The sequence below is a fragment of the Mustela nivalis genome (genome assembly GCF_964662115.1).
Source record: "Mustela nivalis genome assembly, chromosome: 19".
Lineage (NCBI taxonomy): Eukaryota > Metazoa > Chordata > Mammalia > Carnivora > Mustelidae > Mustela > Mustela nivalis.
In genome coordinates this window covers 2165519-2184746 of record NC_139038.1, presented here as the reverse complement: position 1 = coordinate 2184746, position 19228 = coordinate 2165519, and the positions used below count along the sequence as shown (strand labels likewise).

At 47.4% G+C, this 19228-nt stretch overlaps 1 long non-coding RNA gene across 1 annotated transcript; it reads left to right on the top strand.

Annotated features, from left to right (window-relative positions):
• The first annotated feature begins 2559 nt into the window (after nucleotides 1-2559).
• LOC309854018 lies at nucleotides 2560-10793 on the top strand. Its single transcript, XR_014306061.1, has 3 exons — nucleotides 2560-2804; nucleotides 9733-9775; nucleotides 10058-10793. It is a non-coding gene; the product is annotated as an uncharacterized lncRNA (long non-coding RNA).
• The last annotated feature ends 8435 nt before the right edge of the window (nucleotides 10794-19228 follow it).

Genomic DNA, 19228 nt, shown 5'->3' with positions numbered 1-19228 from the left:
TCTACCTACAGGCGGGGTCTCTTCGAAACCTGTCGGTTCCATCTCTTAACTTGGGATGGAGAAGAATTCAGGACCCAGGGGTCAGACAATCTTGGGTTCATGTGTCTGCCTTGCCATTCACATGCTTGCCCAAGGTCATGTCACTCAACCCCTCTGAGTCTCAGGTTGGGGGTAATCAGTTGGTCCTATCTCACTCAGATGTTGTGGAGGCAAAGTACTTGGAACATGGCAGCTGCTTCATGTGCTTTATTCCCAGCCTCACTGCCTACGATCAGCCCCATTTTTCTTGACCCCCAAAAGTTCCCCTGCCAGTGTTGCTCCCGGTTTCAGTTCTCCAAACTTAGCTCCTGGCATTTCCATTGTCCATTCCAGTCCCACTGCTGGAGGCTCCTGCCTTTGATCAGTGGCCAAACTCTTGTCTTAACCTGGCCTCTTCCATTCCCAGAACGGACCCAGTGTGTACAGAGCAAAATAGTGCAAACAGCTCTTCACGTGCATTATAAACTCAGTAAGCCTTCACAACTTCCAGGAAACAGATATCACTGCTTCCCCATTTTACCGGGGAGGAAACTAAGACTTTAGAGAAAAGTCATCCAGAAACAGACAATTCACTGAAGAGACAATCAAAATGGTCTATCCAGCTTGAGAAAAATCACTCAAACTTACCACCCATCAAAGAAATGCAAATTAAATGGATCACGAGATAACATTTTTCAGCGATTCGATTAACACATGATTAAAAGGGCACTAGCTTCCAAAGCTTGCAAGAATATGGGAAGTCTGGTGCTCTGGTACCTTGTGCAGAAGCATGCATTTCTGTAAGCTTTATAGGAATTAACCTTACCCTATCTATTAAAATTTTAACTGCATGACCGTTGAGCAACAACCTCACTTTTGGGAGTTTATCCTACACAAGTAAAATCAACCATGCATGACAGACATGTATAAGGATGTAGGGGAAATGAACGATGCCTACAGCATTGTTTGTAGTGGGGGGAGAAGGGGGTGCGAAATGCAACCACTCCAGAATGTCACAGGGCTGTTTCTAATGGGGAAATGGAAACAAAGTTTTCTTCAATAGAGAGTAGCTGGGGACATTCTGAATACCTTATTATGGAATATGATACAGCCATTTAAAAGGATGGAGTCAAGCTCTACATGTCAGATTGCTGAGTGAAAAACCAACCACCCCTTCAAATGTCACAGAGCAGTGTTTTGGATAAGGAGAGACTATATTCCATTATTTTATTTTATTTTTTTTTAAAAGATTTATTTATTTATTTGACAGAGAGAGATTACAAGTAGGCAGAGAGGCAGGCAGAGAGAGAGAGGAGGAAGCAGGCTCCCTGCTGAGCAGAGAGCCCGATGCGGGACTCGATCCCAGGACCCTGAGATCATGACCTGAGCCGAAGGCAGCGGCTTAACCCACTGAGCCACCCAGGCGCCCTATTCCATTATTTTAAACGGGAAAATATCATAGTGCATTCCAGGCTGTTTAAAAACCCCAAGCAATTCCCAAAGATTACTAAAACTCTCCAGGTGCCTGGGTGACTCAACGGGTTAAAACCTGTGCCTTCGGTCCCGGGGTCCTAGGATCAAGACCCACGTCGGGCTCTCCGCTCAGCGGGGAACCTGCTTCCCCCTCTCTGTCTGCCTGCTTTTCAGCCTGCTTGTGATCTCTGTCAAATAAATAAATAAAAATCTTTAAAAAAAAAATGACTAAAACTCTCTCCACCACCTGTAGAATAATCCGGCAAGCGTTTTTGCATAACACCGAGCACTGAAAACACCAATAACCTGATCATTTGGCACTAAATGGGCTCACTCGAGGGTGTGTGTGTGTACACCCTCCACACTAATGTTTTCCTTCTCGACTGCAATTAATACACCCCATAATATCAGCAAGTGGGGAAATAATATGTTGAGGATACACAATGAATACAAACAAGACAGTAAAACAAAATAAACCAGGAAACATTTTAATCATGGTGGTTTACAGATTGGAGAGCGATCTCCGTGAGGAGGAGGTGGGGGCTGCCCCGCTGTGTGACCCGCCTTGTGCCCTGCCAGGTTCAGGGAGGAACCCATCGTTCCTGCTGCGGGCAGTGCTGAGGCCGGCCAGCCTTCAGCTGTGAGCCCTTCAGGGACTTCTTCTGAAGAAATCTGTGCCTGAGGCTGCATGCCTTCCTGGGACAGCTGATCTATGCAAGTTATTACTTTCCTGGTCTAACGGGCACCGTCAGACGTCTGCTCACCCCTCAAGGATCAGCAGGATGAGAAGGCTGAGGACTGGCAAATCTGAATAATGCCAGTGGGCTCTGTGGCATAGGGGCTGTCCCCAGGTGGCTGGTACCCAGCTCTGGTGATGGGAGCAGGAGGATAGGGGCCCAGAGTGTGAGAGCTCCATAGAGGGAAGTGTTGGAGCAGGGGCTCTGGGCCGGATGGCTTGCATTCAAAAGGTGTGCTCCTGGGCGAGTGGTGTGTTATTGCTAGGAATTAGGAATTTGATAGCCATGGGAGGGGCAGTCTCTCTGGGTCAAGGCCCCAAGACATCAAAGCATGAGAACACAGAGAATGAAAGGCACGGTTAGAGCAGCTGTAAGGGGAAGGAGTGAGGGCACAGGATAGAGAATCAAGTTCACAGGAACTGCATAATTGCACAGGGAAGACAAGCAGCGAACACGGACATGTCGCCGTCCTGGGGCTCCATCCGCAGCCCCGGAGGGTGGCTCGCATCTCCCTGGCAGCAGGGAAGATGGTGCTCCAGCCTCGGGTTGGACGTGGATTCTGCGCTCTGTTCCTCGGTCGGTTACTGGTGCTGTCACCCTTCGCCAGCTTGCACCTGCTGCCCCTCCCCCGCCCCGCAACTGCAACAGTGGCCTCAGCTGCTGCCCATGACATTTCCGAGAGAGGCGGGCCCAGCTTCGGCAGCAGGATGCCCACTGAGGAGTGCTGGGGGCGGGCGGGGGGGGGGCAGAAGAAAGGGAGCGGGCAGAGGGGGACATTGAGCTGTAACGAGCCCCCCTCCCCCCACCTCTTTCTCCCTGCAGAGAGCTCTGGAGCTAGAATGGCCCCTCAGAAGAGCCTGGTGCTGCTCCGGCTAGCTGGATGCCAGGAGCCCTAGGAGCCTAGAGACCCAGCCCTCCGCTGCAGGTCTAAGAGGGGCGGAGGGCCTTGCAGAGAAAGGGTGCGGGGGAGGGGGTACATCCTGAGGGGATGGACAGACGTCTGACAAGTGCATGACTTGGGCAGGGGGTCATCGAGGCTGTGAGACCAGGCATGGTCGGGTCTGGAAATGAGAGAAAAGACTGTCAGGACAAGCCCGAGCCTTGACCGTAGGGATCCTAAGGGGGCCTCCTCGGACGGCGAAGGGAGTGGCCAGGGAGAGGTACACCGGGTTGGTCTCGGCTTCAGACAATTCTGCTTTGTGGCTGGAGGGTGGATGTTGGAGAGTCAATGCTGGCTTGGTTGCTGTCAACTGAGTGAATGCTCAGAAGCAGCTGGGAGCTGCCGCGGGGGGGGGTAAAGTGAGGCAGGCAGTCTGGAGGTGTCAGGGTGCCCCACCAGGGCTTGGTTGCTGACGCGGGCGCAGTGTGGAGTGGAGGGTAGGCGGGGGAGGCCAGCGAGGAGATGCCCTTGTCCCCCTTGTAGGTGGGGTAGGTGTTGGGGTGTTTAAGAGGAACAGAACCTCAAGAATGCACTGGGTTTGGGGGAATAAATACTCCCCTATAAGAAAAAGGCATCTGAACAGGGTCAAGTGGAAGTTTGTTTGAAAGTGCTATGCTGGGTGCTCCCCGATGGGAGCCAACCTCCCCCCACCCCCGAGTCCCCCCTCCTGTTCCCTGCCCCTCCCTCTTTTCATTCTCACTTCCCTCCTCCCTAAAACACATTTTTAGCCTCAGGGTTACTGGGCAGCCTATGTACAGCGTTCAATTAAGAAAACCTGGCAATAGTTCTAGGTGACATAAAATTCGTTTGAGAAAATACCTAGTTTTTGCCTTAATTGTTCAGATTCAGGCACCCAACCTGCCCCGGGATGAGATGGTGAATACAGGAACCCACAGGAGAAGGCTGCCAGGGGGAGCTGAGTGACCTCAGAGGACAGTGTGTCCTCTGAGTCTGTTTCCTCAGCTCAAAAATACAATCCCAGCTCTTCCACTGAAACCGGTCTCTGAGCATTAGTATTCTTTTCCTTCTCAAGCCAGCTCTGATTTCTACCCTTGGTGGCATGAAACATTCAGCCCCTTCCCGGACCGGGCATCTCCTTTTACCTTGTCTATCTCCGTCTCCCGACTCTGCCGCACCGTGGGTGTGCACCAGGACTCCCGTGTTGGAACCCCAACCCCAGTGGCCAGTGCCACCTGACCTCACGCGGAGTTAGCCCAGATCCTTCCCCCTCGGTTTTTGACAACTTTCTTAGGAAAGGATCACCAAGCAGAATGGGGTCCCTCCCGTGAGAGATGGCTCTCAGAATAAATTGTACTGGCATTTTCCTTCTCATTTTTCTCCCAGGGGGCGTGTGGTTCATCATCCTAAAGATCTCTGTTCAACAGTTAAGCGCATTAGTATAGGAGGGTATGATATTTCTTCCCTGTTGTAATTACTATTTGCTCTTATGATTTCGGAGTTGTACGATTGCCTCATACATTGCTCCTAATGGACATAAGGATTTCCACGGCACCCCGGTAGTAATGCCTCAAGCAAGAGGAATGACATCGGTGAAATTGCACAGACTTCTAGAACGATCTTACAGGAATGAGGCAAATAGTGCTGATTAGCTGAGCAGGACAAGCACCGTCTTGGAAGAAAAATGCCAATGTATTCCTTTAGCCGTAGTTCCAAACAAAGGCAGTGTGATCATTGAGGTCTGGGGCCGCTCATATCAGCTTAATTATAATATAATTCTTTATGGCAGTGACATTATTATTACATTCAAAATGCTTGTTTCTCAAAAGGTCTGAGGGGGCACTAGAGAATTCTTTTGGCACATGCCTTCCTCTGTACCACAAATGCAGTTTCAAAGCTCCCAAGTGCAGAGGGAAATAAAAAGACAGAACATGAAAAGAGCTTGACCTCGCTGTGCCTAAACATGTTGTTGCCTTCATCCCAAATCACCCATATGTACTTTGCTCTGAGGCCATAAGGTGGTGTTAGTAGCCTGTGGGCTTGAGAGAGGCGAGCCGGGGACTCAGTCTGGGGACAGAAGCAGAGAAGACAGCAGAACTTCTGGCTGCTCAGAGTGCGAGGTCTCTTAATATTTGGAAAGTTTCAATTAAATATAATTTTGTCGCTCAGAGATTTTGAATCAGTAGGATGTCAGGAATGATTTTCTTCCCCCCTCCACACCCCACCCCCCTGCCGGGACATATATGTGGACTTGGAAGAAGTACTTAGGTAGCTTTCCCAAACCCGGCCGGCTTGGGTTCCAGAATCACAAAGCTCCTACGCATAGCTCCAACTCCTACAAGTTGGAGATGGTGTTCAAGGAGGGAAAAGAGGAGGCAGAGAGAGAGAAAGAAGAAGAAAGGAGGGAGGAAGAGAAGAAGGATGTCAGGTAGGCAGGCAGAAAGAAAAAAAGGCAAAGTAAAAAACAAACAAACAAACAAACACCTTTTTATTTTGGGGACACATTCCAGCTCTAGTCCCTGCTCAGGAAGAAGTCTTTGTTGCCAAAGAAATTTTATTTTTTAAAATAGCGAATGGGCACCAGGTAGCCCCAGATACTGGACTTGGTAAATATGCTTTTCCAAGGGAAGAGACTGATGTGGGTTTGCTCACCTGTGCCGACAACAGAGCTAAGGACAAGAAGCCCCGTGGGAGACAGAGGTCCACGGAGGGAGAGTTGGATCCAAGTGGATTGATGGTCCTGGGGCTTCCAGAACAGAGCACCACAAACTGGGGGGTGGGGGGGGCTTGAAACCCCAGAAATGTATTCGGTCCTAATTCTAGAGGCCAGATGTCTGAAACCGGGGTGTGGGTGGGGACACATCTTCAACAGCTTCTGGGGGAGGGCCCTTCCTGCCTTTGCCAGCTCCGGGTGGTTCCTGTCCATTGTGGGCATTGCTTGGCTTGAGGACGGGTCACTTGGATCTCTGCCCCCCCAACCCCGCACGTAGCCTTCCTTCTTTGTTCTCATGGACCCTAGTCAATGGATTTAGGGCTCACCCTAACCCAGCGTCACCATGTCTTAAATAATCACATCCGCAAAGACCCTATTTCCAAAGACGATCATCTTCTGGGGTCCTGGGTGGACATGAATGTGGGGGGGGGGGAGCACTTGTCAACCTGTTCGGCTGGCGTGGGGATGGAGTGATGCAGGCGACGGAGTGGCAGGGACACCAGGCAGGGGGTGGGGGCGCCCAAGTTCTGCTCCCTGCAGGGCCCCCTCCATGGGCTCCAGTGTCCACATCTGTCTGAGAAAGGTGCCATGAGGGTCCTTGTTGAATTTTTTCTTCTTTAATTCCAAGATGACAGAGAACCCTTCGAGGACAGACAAAAGGAGGCCACTGAGGAGAAACAGCTGGGATGCCTCTCGCACTGAGTGCTCAAATTTGGGGGCAAAGTTCCTGAGTCATGGAATCGCCCAATTAGCCCCTTAGGCTCCTCGGGTGGGTGGGTCCCTAGCCTCTCCGCTTCCACCCCCTTGCATTGAAAACTAAGCTAATAACTTAGAACCCCCTCGCAGGAATGGTGTAAAGAACGGGTGTTTTAAAAGAAAATGATTTTCAAGCGTGTTGCAAATAGGAGGTACCACAGGAATACTAACGAGGAGGTGACCTATCAAGGTTTCTCAGATTCTAAATCTGGCAAGAGAGAGAAAGAGAGAAGTGGGGGCTTGGGGGGGGGGGGGAAGCTATTTTTAATTCTTGGCCAAGAAATGATTTTTCTAAATCCACACTGATATTATGAGCTCAGCCTTTTTGAACAATGAATTCTGTTTCCGTAATTGTCCTGTCCACAGTCATGCTGGTGGAGAGAGCACGCACGGGTCCTGATAACTTCTTATCTAAATCTGTTCGTGTGTCCCGGGGGGGTGGAGGAGGGGCACAGAGTGGGGCTGGGGAGTCCCCAGAGTGCCTTGGGGGAGGGGGCAGTGGCCTCTTCTGGGGCCAAGCCATCTGACAAATTATTAATATTTAACACTGGTTTTTATGAGTAAGTGACAAGGCCCTCAATCAGCACACATTATCTAAGGTCGGGAGCAGACGATATGCATGTATTGATTGATTTGCTTTTTACCCTCCCATCCCAATTTGGGTCTCTGCGTATGTATGAATCAATATCATCTACCATGTCCAGACTTTTTTTTTTTTTTTTTTTTTTTAAGATCTCCTGGCTGCAACTGTAAAGCCAACCAGCTCTCTGTTTTCTGTGTTCACTGTTCCTGGGGAGGGCACGTCAGCAAGAAATGTACTTGTTTTGGGAGAGCGGCTCAGTCTCTGGCACCGAACCCGCCACGAAACATTCCCCTGTTGGTGGAAGAAGGGGGTCATATGGATCTAGTATGCATTTCCATGTTGAGCTTTCATTTTTTTTCAAGTGTTGAAACGCAGAAGAGCTCAGAGATTAACAAAAGGACTTTCCCGGCATCCACCACCTCAACCAACAAATGCCAACATTTTCTGTCTTTCGGGGCTTTGAAAATAGATGAAATGAACAAAACATTAGAGATCGAGTTCAGGGTGTCCAACCCCACCGGCAGGGCTCTCTGCCTCTTCACCTCTATTGAATAGGGCACGGGGGGTTCCGGGCCATCATATACACCTGTCCATGAATAGTGTTCGATACTGTTCTTTGGGCTGCTCATGGTTCCCCCAACTTGCTTGTTGTCACTCAGCATTGTGTTTCTGATGATTATTCACGGTGATCTATATATGCACTTAGTTCATTCATTACCCTCGCTTACAGGAGTCCAGCGTATGAATGCCCCATGCCTTATTCATCTTTCCCTTGTTGGAGGCATATAGGCTTTTTCCCTTTTGCAAACGATATGCTTCCTTCTCATGCCTCCTGGGGTGCACACACGAGAGAGGAATTTCTGGCTGGTGATTCTATGCACCATCAACGCTACTGCAGATGTCCAAGCTGCTCCCAGAAAGGTCGGATCGACTAGCCTCAATCAACAGGGTATGGGAGTTGCTTCCCCCCACCCACCCCCACATTTTCTCCGACATCTAATATAGCCTCACGCTTCTTCCTCATTTTAAACAATCTGATGGGCGGGGGAAGGCCCCAGTGTCTCAGGAATGTTCTCACTTCGTTATTTGGCTCTTTCAGTTGGAGGAGCTGCAGACCAGTAAAGGGAGCAGGAACCAGATTTAAGAAAACTGAAACCCAGTTCCCAAGGGTGGCTCTTGGGGGACTTCCTGCCTGGGACCGATCCCACACTGTCCCATCCTCTATTTCCATAAAGCAGAACAACACAAGGGGCTAGAGCTGGGAAGATGGGAGCGCCCCTGGCAGCGCTAGGACTTACTTAAGACAACTGACTTCACTCTCCGACACCAGTTCCCTCAATTGTCAAAAGCGGAAAACAATTAAGGAAGCAGTATTTACGGAAGGCTTAACACATCTCTTGGCATTCAGTGTTCATAGAACCCTAGCTATTATTATTCATAATCAGTAAGACCTTGAAAGGGTTGAGTCTGGACTCTGGGGTCATCATCTCGGGGTCTCTCCAAGCTCAGCTGCTTGCTTGCCAGGCATCTTGGTTTTCTCACCTGTAAAATGGGTATGCTGTGAATACAAGTCATGAAGACAAAGTGAGGTCATTCTTAGGATGGACTTAGTATGTGCTCAATAAATAATTGCCCGTATTCCTAACAGAGCAAGTTATCGAAAGCACAGCTACCTTGTGATTTGGGCAGAATCTTGTCCGAGAACCATGGCTTGGAGGATCACCAAACAGTGAACACTTCACCATGTAATGAGACTCATCAACGGTCTTGCAGACATTGAGATCTCTGTTCTCCTGATGGTTGATTCTGGCAACTGGATGGTGGCTGGTGGGCACAGTGGGGAGTGCGCCCTGAGGACCCAGCTGTTCTGGGGCATAATGGTGGGTCTGGCCTCCAAAGGCCTGAAAGATTTGGGGCACAGGGGAGCGAGGACGCATGGGACAGTGGAGGGGGGCAGCGTGTGCAGGATCTCCTTCACCATGCATGCGTGGACGCAAGAGGAAACCACACTGGACCGCCCCGATCGGAGAAATGCGGGCAGGAAGCAGCGTCAATTTTGTCCTCTTCTGAGGCTTCCCCTGCCAGCATTTTGAGTGATAATAAATCACTCATGTCTGATATGGTTTATTTTTCAAGGCATTTTTGTAAGAAGCACCCCGCCATCTCATTTCAAACATAATTTAAATGGAAGGGGAGGGGGATGAGCACTGTTTATTATTAATTAAACAGGATTACAGGACCAACTTGATGGAAATAGAGAGAAACAGACATCATCCCGGATATTTTACACCAGTCCCAGATCTACCCGGGAGGGGCTTGCAGACAAGATTCCTTTTCATCATAAATCCAAATATCTATTCATGCCTATCTGCATTTTGATGCTGGAATTAGATGCTCTGTGTGTGCGGCTGTTGGAATATTTATTGATAGTTAAAATTTCATGTTCCCTGGATTGATGTTTGTGCATAAGGACAAATGACTAGTGTCTTGCAGGTAGTTCGAACAGGTGTAGAGTAAAGATTATTTAACACCGACTTCTGCTTTCTGTCTTTAGATTCTGCAGGAAACGAGAAATCAAATCTCCGGGGACTATCCAGGTGGGAAATGAAAATAAATGATAAACGTATAAATAAGTCAGCTCTGTTTCCTACTGGTCGGTAGCAGGCTTTTTCTTTTATGATCTTGTTACTGTTCCAAATTTATGAATTCTAAAAAATTTAGAGACGATTTGAAATATTTAAATGTGTTTTAAAGACTCTGTGTGGGAAATGGAGCTATAACCTGGTAACACCCAAAGCGTTGTTCGTAAGTCTGCACTCTGCTCTGGGAGGGGGTGTGCTGGGAGGTCCCCACACCCAGTCATGGCAATGCATTTGCAGAAAGATCTGCAGCTGAAGACCGTGATGCGCCAGCACCCGCGAGGAAGCTTTCACCACCCAGGACACAGTCCTTGGAGCATGGACAGCAACGATGAGCTAGGTCGCCAACGCCGGTCCCCTATATGTTTGGAAAAACTTGCCCCACATGGCATCTTGCTCATAGCTCATCGCTGGATAAGTCTTTCCTTGGTCGTTCCAGGAGCGGCCTACCAAGGGTGGGAGCCACCCATCCCAGGAGTCTTCAACAAAAGCACACTGTCTGTAGAGAATTTAAAACTATACTAAAACCAACTAAAAGTCCATATGATTTTTATTATCACCCTGTGTTGACAGTTCTGCCTGTGCCCTCCCCAAATCCTCCCATTGGCCTCGTTCTAGACATTTACTGCTGTTCCCATGGAACAGTCTAGCTTCAGATGGGCACATTTGTGACTGACTTGTCCTAGAATCAGCATCACAGCGCACGTGGAGGGTGATACGGAAAATTCCCAGTTACACAGTTGGTCCCGACACTCGGGAACACAGCAGAACAGACTCATTTAAGGAGGAAATTTGCTAAGGCCTGAGATGGTTGGGACTTGCTCAAGAAATGATTCAAGTCTCCAGCCCCAAGGCATTGGGCATTCCTGTGTTTCAACAGCACATTCATTTCATTGAATTCCAATAATATCTTTAAAATAAAAATTTGTTTTCAGTTGTTATTGTTTGAGAACTAAAGAAGGATTCCAGAAAATAATAGTTGTTGTGTGATTATTACAGGGAATAATTTTGTCTCATAAAGGAGGGGTTATTGAAAACGATGGGCCTTGGCTGTCTCTTTTGCTTGGCCTGCTGATGCCCCCCCCCCCCCCCGCAGACTTGAACTACCACCAGCTGGATGCGAGTTGTGACCCTGATCGGCACTTACCCAGGTCAAGGCTCCAAGGTCATGGCAAGGACCACAATAGACATTTCTAAACAGGGAGTTCCCCAGCTAATTATCTAAATGTAAATGTCAGAGGCATTATGAAAGAGAATAATGTAGGAATGACCATATCAGTTGGCAGTGGCTATGAAACAAATTAGCATGGAACCTTGTACTTCAAAGCAATAAATGTTTAATCTTCTCCATTTCTGTTGGGTCAGGGATTCACGGATGACTCCAGCTGAGTCTCTCATGAGGTTGTAGACAAGAGGTTGGTTGGGGTGATATCACCTGAGGGCTCAGCCGGGGCATGGGATCCACTTCCAAACTCACTTGTCGGCTGTTAACCAAGCAGCCTCCATTCCTCACCATGTAGACTCAAGCAGAGGCTGCGTGAGGGCGTCCTCACAACATGGCGTCTGGCTTGTCCCAGAGCAGGCGACCCAAGAGACAACAATGGCCCTTCTCCCATATTCATTACAATGAGGGAAAATTGGGCTCCATTTGGGAAGGAGGAACGTTAAAGGATCTGTGAGCTTATTTTAAAACCTGCACAACCAGCTCTTAAGTGTGGATGAGAACCAAGTAGGTGAAGAATGAGGAAGGATCGTCTACCCAGAGGACACAATGTGGGCAAAGGCCATGGGGTGGGAAGGAACAGAATGGCTGGAGAGCGAACAGGAAAGTGGTTCCACACTTAGTGTGTGAGCCCTGACACAATTCTCAATGGTGACATGAGGCACAGAGCTGGATGTACGAGATAAGACATCAGGTCTGGGGACAGCTGCTGGCCGTAGGTTTGTCAAGAGAGAGTAAAGGGAATTAATTTAAGAAAAAAGGAAACGAAAAAAGACAGCATTCAAATCCGCGTTCTCAGCTACGTTCTTGCCTGCTTTTCTGGCTCAGTTAGAGAAGGAAGTTACCCGTTTTGCTCAAGCTACTTAGGGTTGGGTTCTGGGTTCTGTCACTTACATCCAGAACATTCTGACAAAGGCACAATGCTACTTGAGAAGAGTGTCTTGTCTCTCAGGACAAAAAAAAACAAAAACAAAAACTTTTCCTCCCACTTGGAAGGAAGCCTAGAAAGTCTTCAGTTGTGCAAATGGAGATGAATGGTGACCTTCTGCTCATCAGAAAACAAGGGCTCACGCGGTTCACTTTACACAAATGGTTACAGGGCAGGATCACAGCCTGCGGCAGATAATTCCTTGTCTCCTTGTCTCCTTTCTCTTCTTCTTCTTCTTCTTTTTTTTTTTTTTATTGCCGATTATTAAGCAAGACCTCACTTGCTGTGTAAATGCTTTTATAACCTCTGACACAGTGCTTCAGATCTTCCCTCCTGGGTGAAACTTCCAGCAGAAGGGTCCGGGTGGAGAATGTAATTAGAAAACGGATCACCCACCCACAGATGATCAAAATTCAGAGTGTGTGGGTCCCTCCTATCTGGCACTCTGGAAAGAGCAATGGGTGGGAGCTGAATGTGGGTGGGCTCGTGTGTCAGCATCAGGTCCCTGGTCAGCATGGCAGCCCCGAGAGGCCATGACCTTGTGTCCCTTTCCTAGAAGAACACGAATGATCAAAGATCTGACATGCGGGATGGACAGGACGCTAGAGGACACTGAGTGGAATTTCGGAAATGACCGTGAGACTCCTAGGACTAACACTCTACACTGTATTTGCCACTGTAAGGGCCTATTTAGCCAGAGTGATTTCATCTTGGTTAAACAGTGATTTTGTTGTTTATGCAGTAAAACTTAAACTGACCCTGCTCTGCATCCCCAGGGGGACTTATTTAAAAGCAAGTCAGGGAAACTAGTAAAATATGTTCGACCAGTCCCAGATAACAGAGCCCAAATACAAGGGCGGGTCAGGCCAGGTGGAGACATCCAATCACTATCTCCCTAAAGAATGTGGGCCCTGCCTTTTGGGCGCCAATTCTGACCAAGGTGATAGGCTAGTTCAAATAACTACCATAGGATAAATTGTAATTCAATTGGCCACGCATGTGTGCCCTAGCATGCCTGTGCAGCTTTCTCTGTGTGTTATAATCTCATTGGCCACCTGTGTGTGGCCAGGCTCAACCACATGACCTTTGCCCTATAAAAGTTAGTCTGTAAGACTGGGAGAGGTCCCTCTGTCTGTAAGAGGCGGCCCTGACCGGTCGGTTTGATTCTCCATGCTTGGCACAAAATAAAGCTTTGCTTGACCTTCGCTTTGTATCAGTCTTGCTCCTTTGATCACGGACCCTAATACCACCTCTAAGACATTTTCACGTATATTGCTCACCCAAGCCCTTCTCAGAGGGATTCCTAACCCTATGGGACGTAACATCTACACAGACCCCAGGTCTAGAAACCTTTGTTCCTTCAGCCCATTATTCATCATTATAGAGTTTAACTTAACTTGAGAGAAGGTGGAAATGTCTCTTATACTTTCAATTGCTACGGAGCAAATCACCCCAGCACCCTGTGGGTAAAAATAATAATCATTTATTGCCTTTCAGTTCTGGTGGCTCAGGAATTTGCAAGTGACTTAGCTAGGTGGTTCGGGTTCTGGGTGTCTCATGAGTTTGTGGTCAGGTGTTGGTTGGGGCTTCAGTCATCTGAAGGTTTGAGGCTCCTCCTTCAGTCATCTGAAGGTTTGGGGCTCCCAAAGCCCCACCCCTCAGCTCCTTAGGGCTGCTTGAGTGCTCTGACAACACAGCAGCCGGCGTCCTCTGGAGGGACTGATCTAGGACAGGGAACAAGGCAGAGGTCACAATGCCCTTTATGAAGTAGAATCAGAAACAATGCACCAGCACTTCTCCCATATTCTATGAATCAGAAGGGAGTCACTAAGTCCCGTCCACGTCCAAGGAGGGCGATTAGGCTTCATCTTCAATACCAGGAGTATCAAACAATTTGTGGACATATTTTAAACTCAGATCTGTTGAAGCCCAAAGGCTGGGCAAAGAGGCCCCAATTCAGCTTGATGATCCGTTGATGGAGGAATAGGGAACTTCATCATTCACATTTCATCTTGCCGTAAGCATTTTTATCAGGCAAGGTCCTAGCAGGAAACAGATGGCACACTCAGATGGCGTATCTTCCCAATAGACACAGAGAAAGCAGTTGACGAAATCCAACACCCATTCACGAGAAAACCATCAACAAAATACAAATGTTAGGGAATCCCCTCAGCCTGTTGAAGCATAAAAAAAAAATCACCATTACCATCACACCCGTCTGGTGAAAGACTGGAATGCTTTCTGCAGTGACCAGAAATGAGGCAAAGATGTCCATTCTCCCCGCTTGTGTTCGGCATAAAACCAAAGATTCTAGCCAGTGAAAGAAGTCGAAAGAAAGAAACATTGAAAACACTCAGATTACAAAAGAAAAAGAAGAAGAAGGAAAAGTTTCCATTCACAGATGGCATCATTCTATATGGAGAAAATCCTAAGGAATCCACACATATACACACTCAAAAATCCCCCTAAGAAGAATAAATGTAACATTTTTCAGGATAAAAGATCCACTTACGAAAATAGATTGTATCTTTCTATACCAGCAATGAATAATTCCAGAATGAAATATTTCTGAAGTTCATTTGCAATAGCATCAAAAGGAATAAAATAGCTCGTAATGAATCTAACAACAACAACAAAAAAGTAAGATCTGTACACTAAAAACTATAAAGCCTTACCGAGAAGATGTGAATAAATGGAGACCTGTTTGCTGGCTGTGGACTGGAAGATTTATCACAGTTAGGATGTCAATCTTCCCAAGCTGATCTGTGGATTCAGAGCAGTGCCAGTTAAAAATCCCAGCAGAGGCTGACAAGCTGATCCTAAGATGTACATGGAAACCCAAAAGACCTACAATTGCCGAAACAATTTTGTGAAAAGAAAAACCAAGCCGGGACACTTAAATGACCCAATTTCAAAGCTACAATCATCAAGACAAGGTGGTATTGGAAGAATTGTTGGGATATTGACCAATGGAACAGAAATAATACTTCAGAAATAAACCCTTCCATTTATGGTCAACTGATTTTTTTGACAAAGATGCCAAGACAATTCAGTAGGGAAAAGGATAGTCTCTTCAAAAATGGTGTTTGGACATTCATATCCAACAATAAATAAATAAATAAAATAAAAATAAAAGAGCTTGGGCCCTTACATTGTATCTAAAAATGAACTCAAAATGGACCATAGACCTAAATGTGAGAATTACAATTAAAAAACTTCTAGAACTCATAGGAGAGAATCTTTAAGACTTTGTGTCAGACAGAGAGTTCTGAGACAAGACACCAAAAGCATGAGCCAATTGATAAATGGGACATCATTAAAATTAAAAACCCTTGCACTTCAAAGGACACCATTAAGAAAATGAAAGACAAGCCACTGTCTGGGAGAAAATATTTGCCAATCATATATCTGATGAAGAAGAACTATATTCAGAAAATACAAAGAACACTTGCAACTCAATAATAAGAAGACAATTTAACCAAATTAAAAATGAGCAGGAGAGACTTAAATGATATTTCACCAAAGGTGACATACAAATGACTAATAAGCGCATGAAAAGGCACTCAACATTATTAGTCGCTAGGGAAACCCAAATTAAAACTATAATGAGATACCACTATTTATAACTAATAAGTAGCTACATTTTTTTATTTTAAATCAGACAACCCCAAGTAGAGGCAAAGGTGTAGAAAAATTGAAACTTCCATTCATTCGCTACCAGTGAAAATGTAAAGTGATACAGTAGCTTTGGAAAACAGTTTGACACTTACTTAAAAATTTTAACATAAACTTACAGTAGGAGGCGGCAATCCCACTCCTCAGAATCCGCTCAAGAGAACTGAGAACACACGTCCACACAAAGACTTGTACACGAATGTTCATGACAGCTTTATTCATAAATAGTCCAAACGGCTCATAGCCCAAATTGTCCACCAACTGGTGGACAGACGGCCCAAATGCAGCGTATCTACCCAACGGACTACCACGCGGCATAAAAAGGAACAAGATACAGACATATGCTGCAACAGCAATAAACCTCAAAAATATCACACAAAAGACGCCAGACCTAGTAGGCTATATATTGTATGATTCCATTATATGGAATCTCCGGAAAAGGCAAATTCTGGGTTTTGCCTGTAGCTACAGCAAACAGGCTGGAGTAAATTTGAAGGTATAGTGGAAATGTTCTGAAACAGGATTGGGTGGTGATGGTTTCACGATGCTATAAATTTACTAAGAATCATTGAATTTGTACATCCGCAACGGATGGAATTTGGGGCATGCAAATTATACATTAAGAAAGCCATTAAAGACAGAGAGAGAAAAGGCAGAGGAGAAGAGAGACCTGGCAATATACCCCATAGAAATCGGCCTCGGAGCAGAGAGGAGGGTGGAGGGGCAGATATGGATATCAGGAGGAGCTAGTTATTCCCGCGGGCCCAACTGTCTCCCCACTTCCGGCAACAGCGCTCTGATCTCCTTGGGAGAACCAATCCACAGCTCTTTCTGGCTGTCTGCAGGGAGGGACAGATCACCAGCGTCCAGCCAACCAGTGTCAATCCTAAGGGTCTAGGTAGTGATTGGGAAGTTAAGTCGCAAGTGACAAAGCAGTAAGTGTAGGACAGGCAGTGCTAGACAACACTTTTTCCACAAGGCAGAGCCTACCTGGGAGCGATGTGGGTGCAGAGGAAAGCAGATCTGAGACAGGGAGAGAAAGAGAGAAAGATGCCATGTCTTTTTTTTTTTTTTTTTAAGATTTTATTTATTTATTTAACACACAGAGATCACAATTAGGCAGAGAGGCAGGCAGAGAGAGAGGAAGGGAAGCAGACTCCCTGCTAGGCAGAGAGCCTGATGTGGGGCTCGATCCCAGGACCCCAGGTTCATGACCTGAGCCAAAGGCAGAGGCTTTAACCCACTGAGCCACCCAGGAGCCTGGAAAGATGCCATGTCTTGAGTCCCCCCGCCCCCTGCAGCTCCTAGACGTTTCCGGTGAGTCAACAAATCCTTCTTTGCAATTCCTTCGATGGTATTAGGTTTCTAGTCCCTTGTAACCGGGAGTCCCGACAAACAGTTTTTTCTGCTTCCTCTGGGTTTGTAGCTCTGCGCCGTCCCTGCTTGCTCTTCCTCCGTTCGCGTCCATCCCCTTCCCTCATTCATTCCCATCTCCTACCATTAGGCTCCTAAGCACAGTGGTGAGACGGGGAACTTGCCAGTTACCACCCACGGCAATCCCAGTGGCATGAACTTGTTGCACAGGCGTCTTTCTTCCCTGAGCTTCTGTTACCCCATCTATAAATCAGAACAATAATATCGACTTCCGTATCGAGTAAGGATTGCCAGCAGGATTGAATGAAACACCACAGAGTAGGTCCCCAATAAATGGAACTGTTATTCCTAATCATTATTATCTTGGCATCAGCTTGCCCTAGAGGCAGCACTTAGTACGAGAAGGGTCACACAGCTAGCTCTGTATGCGACGGACCCTTCTGGGTCATGCCATGGTGAGGAAGTCAGTGTGGACGCTCAGGTACCACTCCACCCCTGGGATGGCCGGTATCACAGCCCAAGTCTCCCCAAAGGTGCGAGACGTCAGGGAGCAATTAACTAGAGTTGAGGGCAATGAAGCTTGAAGTCGTCAGCCATAATCAAGGTTCCCCCTGAAGACATTCCTCTTGAATCTTCCCACAGGAGTGGGCATGTGGGTCAACTGAGGACTTGATTAACTTGTAGATTCTGATTCAGGTGATCCCGGTGGGTGATTCAGGACGCCTGGAGGGGGTCTCCGAGATCGTTTTTCCAGCGAGCTCCCAGGGGATGCTGACGCTGCTGGTCCACGGACCACACATGGGGCAGCAAGGATCCCAAAGCACGGTTTTTCATAGTCGGCTGCACATTGGAATCAGCAGGGCAACTGAAAAAAACGCCGTGGCCCAGCCCTCACCCGACAGCTGATTATTTCATCGATCTGGGGTGTGGCCGGACAGCTTCATGTGTCAGAGGTCCCCAAGATATCTTAAGGGGCTGCCAGGACTGGGAACTGCTGGCCTAAATGCACCCTGATCTCTTTCCCTACACGTCCTCGGGCTCGAGAGATTTGCTTTAAGCACTAGAAGGCAGGATGGACATTTTTTTACTCTTCTGTACGTGCCCCCCAGGAAGGAAATCAGTGACTCACAGCTTGAACCCTCACACGCTGAAATATCCAGAGAGACGGTGAATGAGTATGGGGAAGGAAAGATGTATAAACCCTTTAACCTAATTAGGATGCCTCAGTGATTCTGGGGTAGAGGAGCTGAGAGCTGCGAGCCTCGTTCCAGAAGCAGAGCGGTGACATTTTCACTTAGGGAAAGGGAGAGCCTCTCCCCAAATCAGGACCTCCGTGACACTTTGAATATTCTCGGGGAGTCTTGAATGTTAATGTATGCACTCTGGAAATGTTTCCTTCCTGGAGAAATGTTATCCCTGGTCCTCTTGGTCTGGCGTGGCCGTGTGTCTCCTTCGCTGAGGTTTGTTCCACCTCCAGAGACACTAGAAATTCAGTCTCTGTCTCCAGGGCTGTGAGCACGAGTCTTGCCTGTCCCTCATCCTTGCTGTAGGCAGAGTGGTGTCAGTCCCAACAGCGAAGTCATTTCGTTATCCTGGATGCCCACCAGAACCCAAAGGACCTGGGGCGGAGGTGTAGGGGGTACAGGAGCATTTGCTCATACTTTTCTTAAAAGATTTTATTTATTTGAAGATTTTATTTATTTATTTGTCAGAGAGAAATACAGCATACAAGCAGGGGGGACAGCAGAGAGAGGGAGAAGCAGGCTCCCCGCTGAGCAGGGAGCCTGATGCAGGACTCAATCCCAGGACTCTGAGATCATGGCCTGAGCTGATGGGAGACAATTAACTGACTGAGCCACCCAGGCGACCCAAAATGCTAATAGTTTTTATAAGGCAGGTGTCGGAGGGAGCATTGGTTGTTTTGTTTTGTTTTTCTGTTTGCTTTGTTTTAGTGAGATTTTCCCACATGGAATTTTTTTCTGTTGTGGTGAAATATACATGGCATACATTTAACCATGTTGCCATTTTTAAATGTCCTGTTCAGGGGCATAAAGTGTATTCACACTGCTAGGCAGCTGTCCCCACCATCCGTCTCTGGAAGTTTCTCAGCTTCTTCAAACTGAGCACTCTGTCCCCAAACCCTCATTCCCCACACACCCTCCCTCCACCCCTGGCTCCCACCATGCACTGTCTCTAGGAATGGGACAACTCC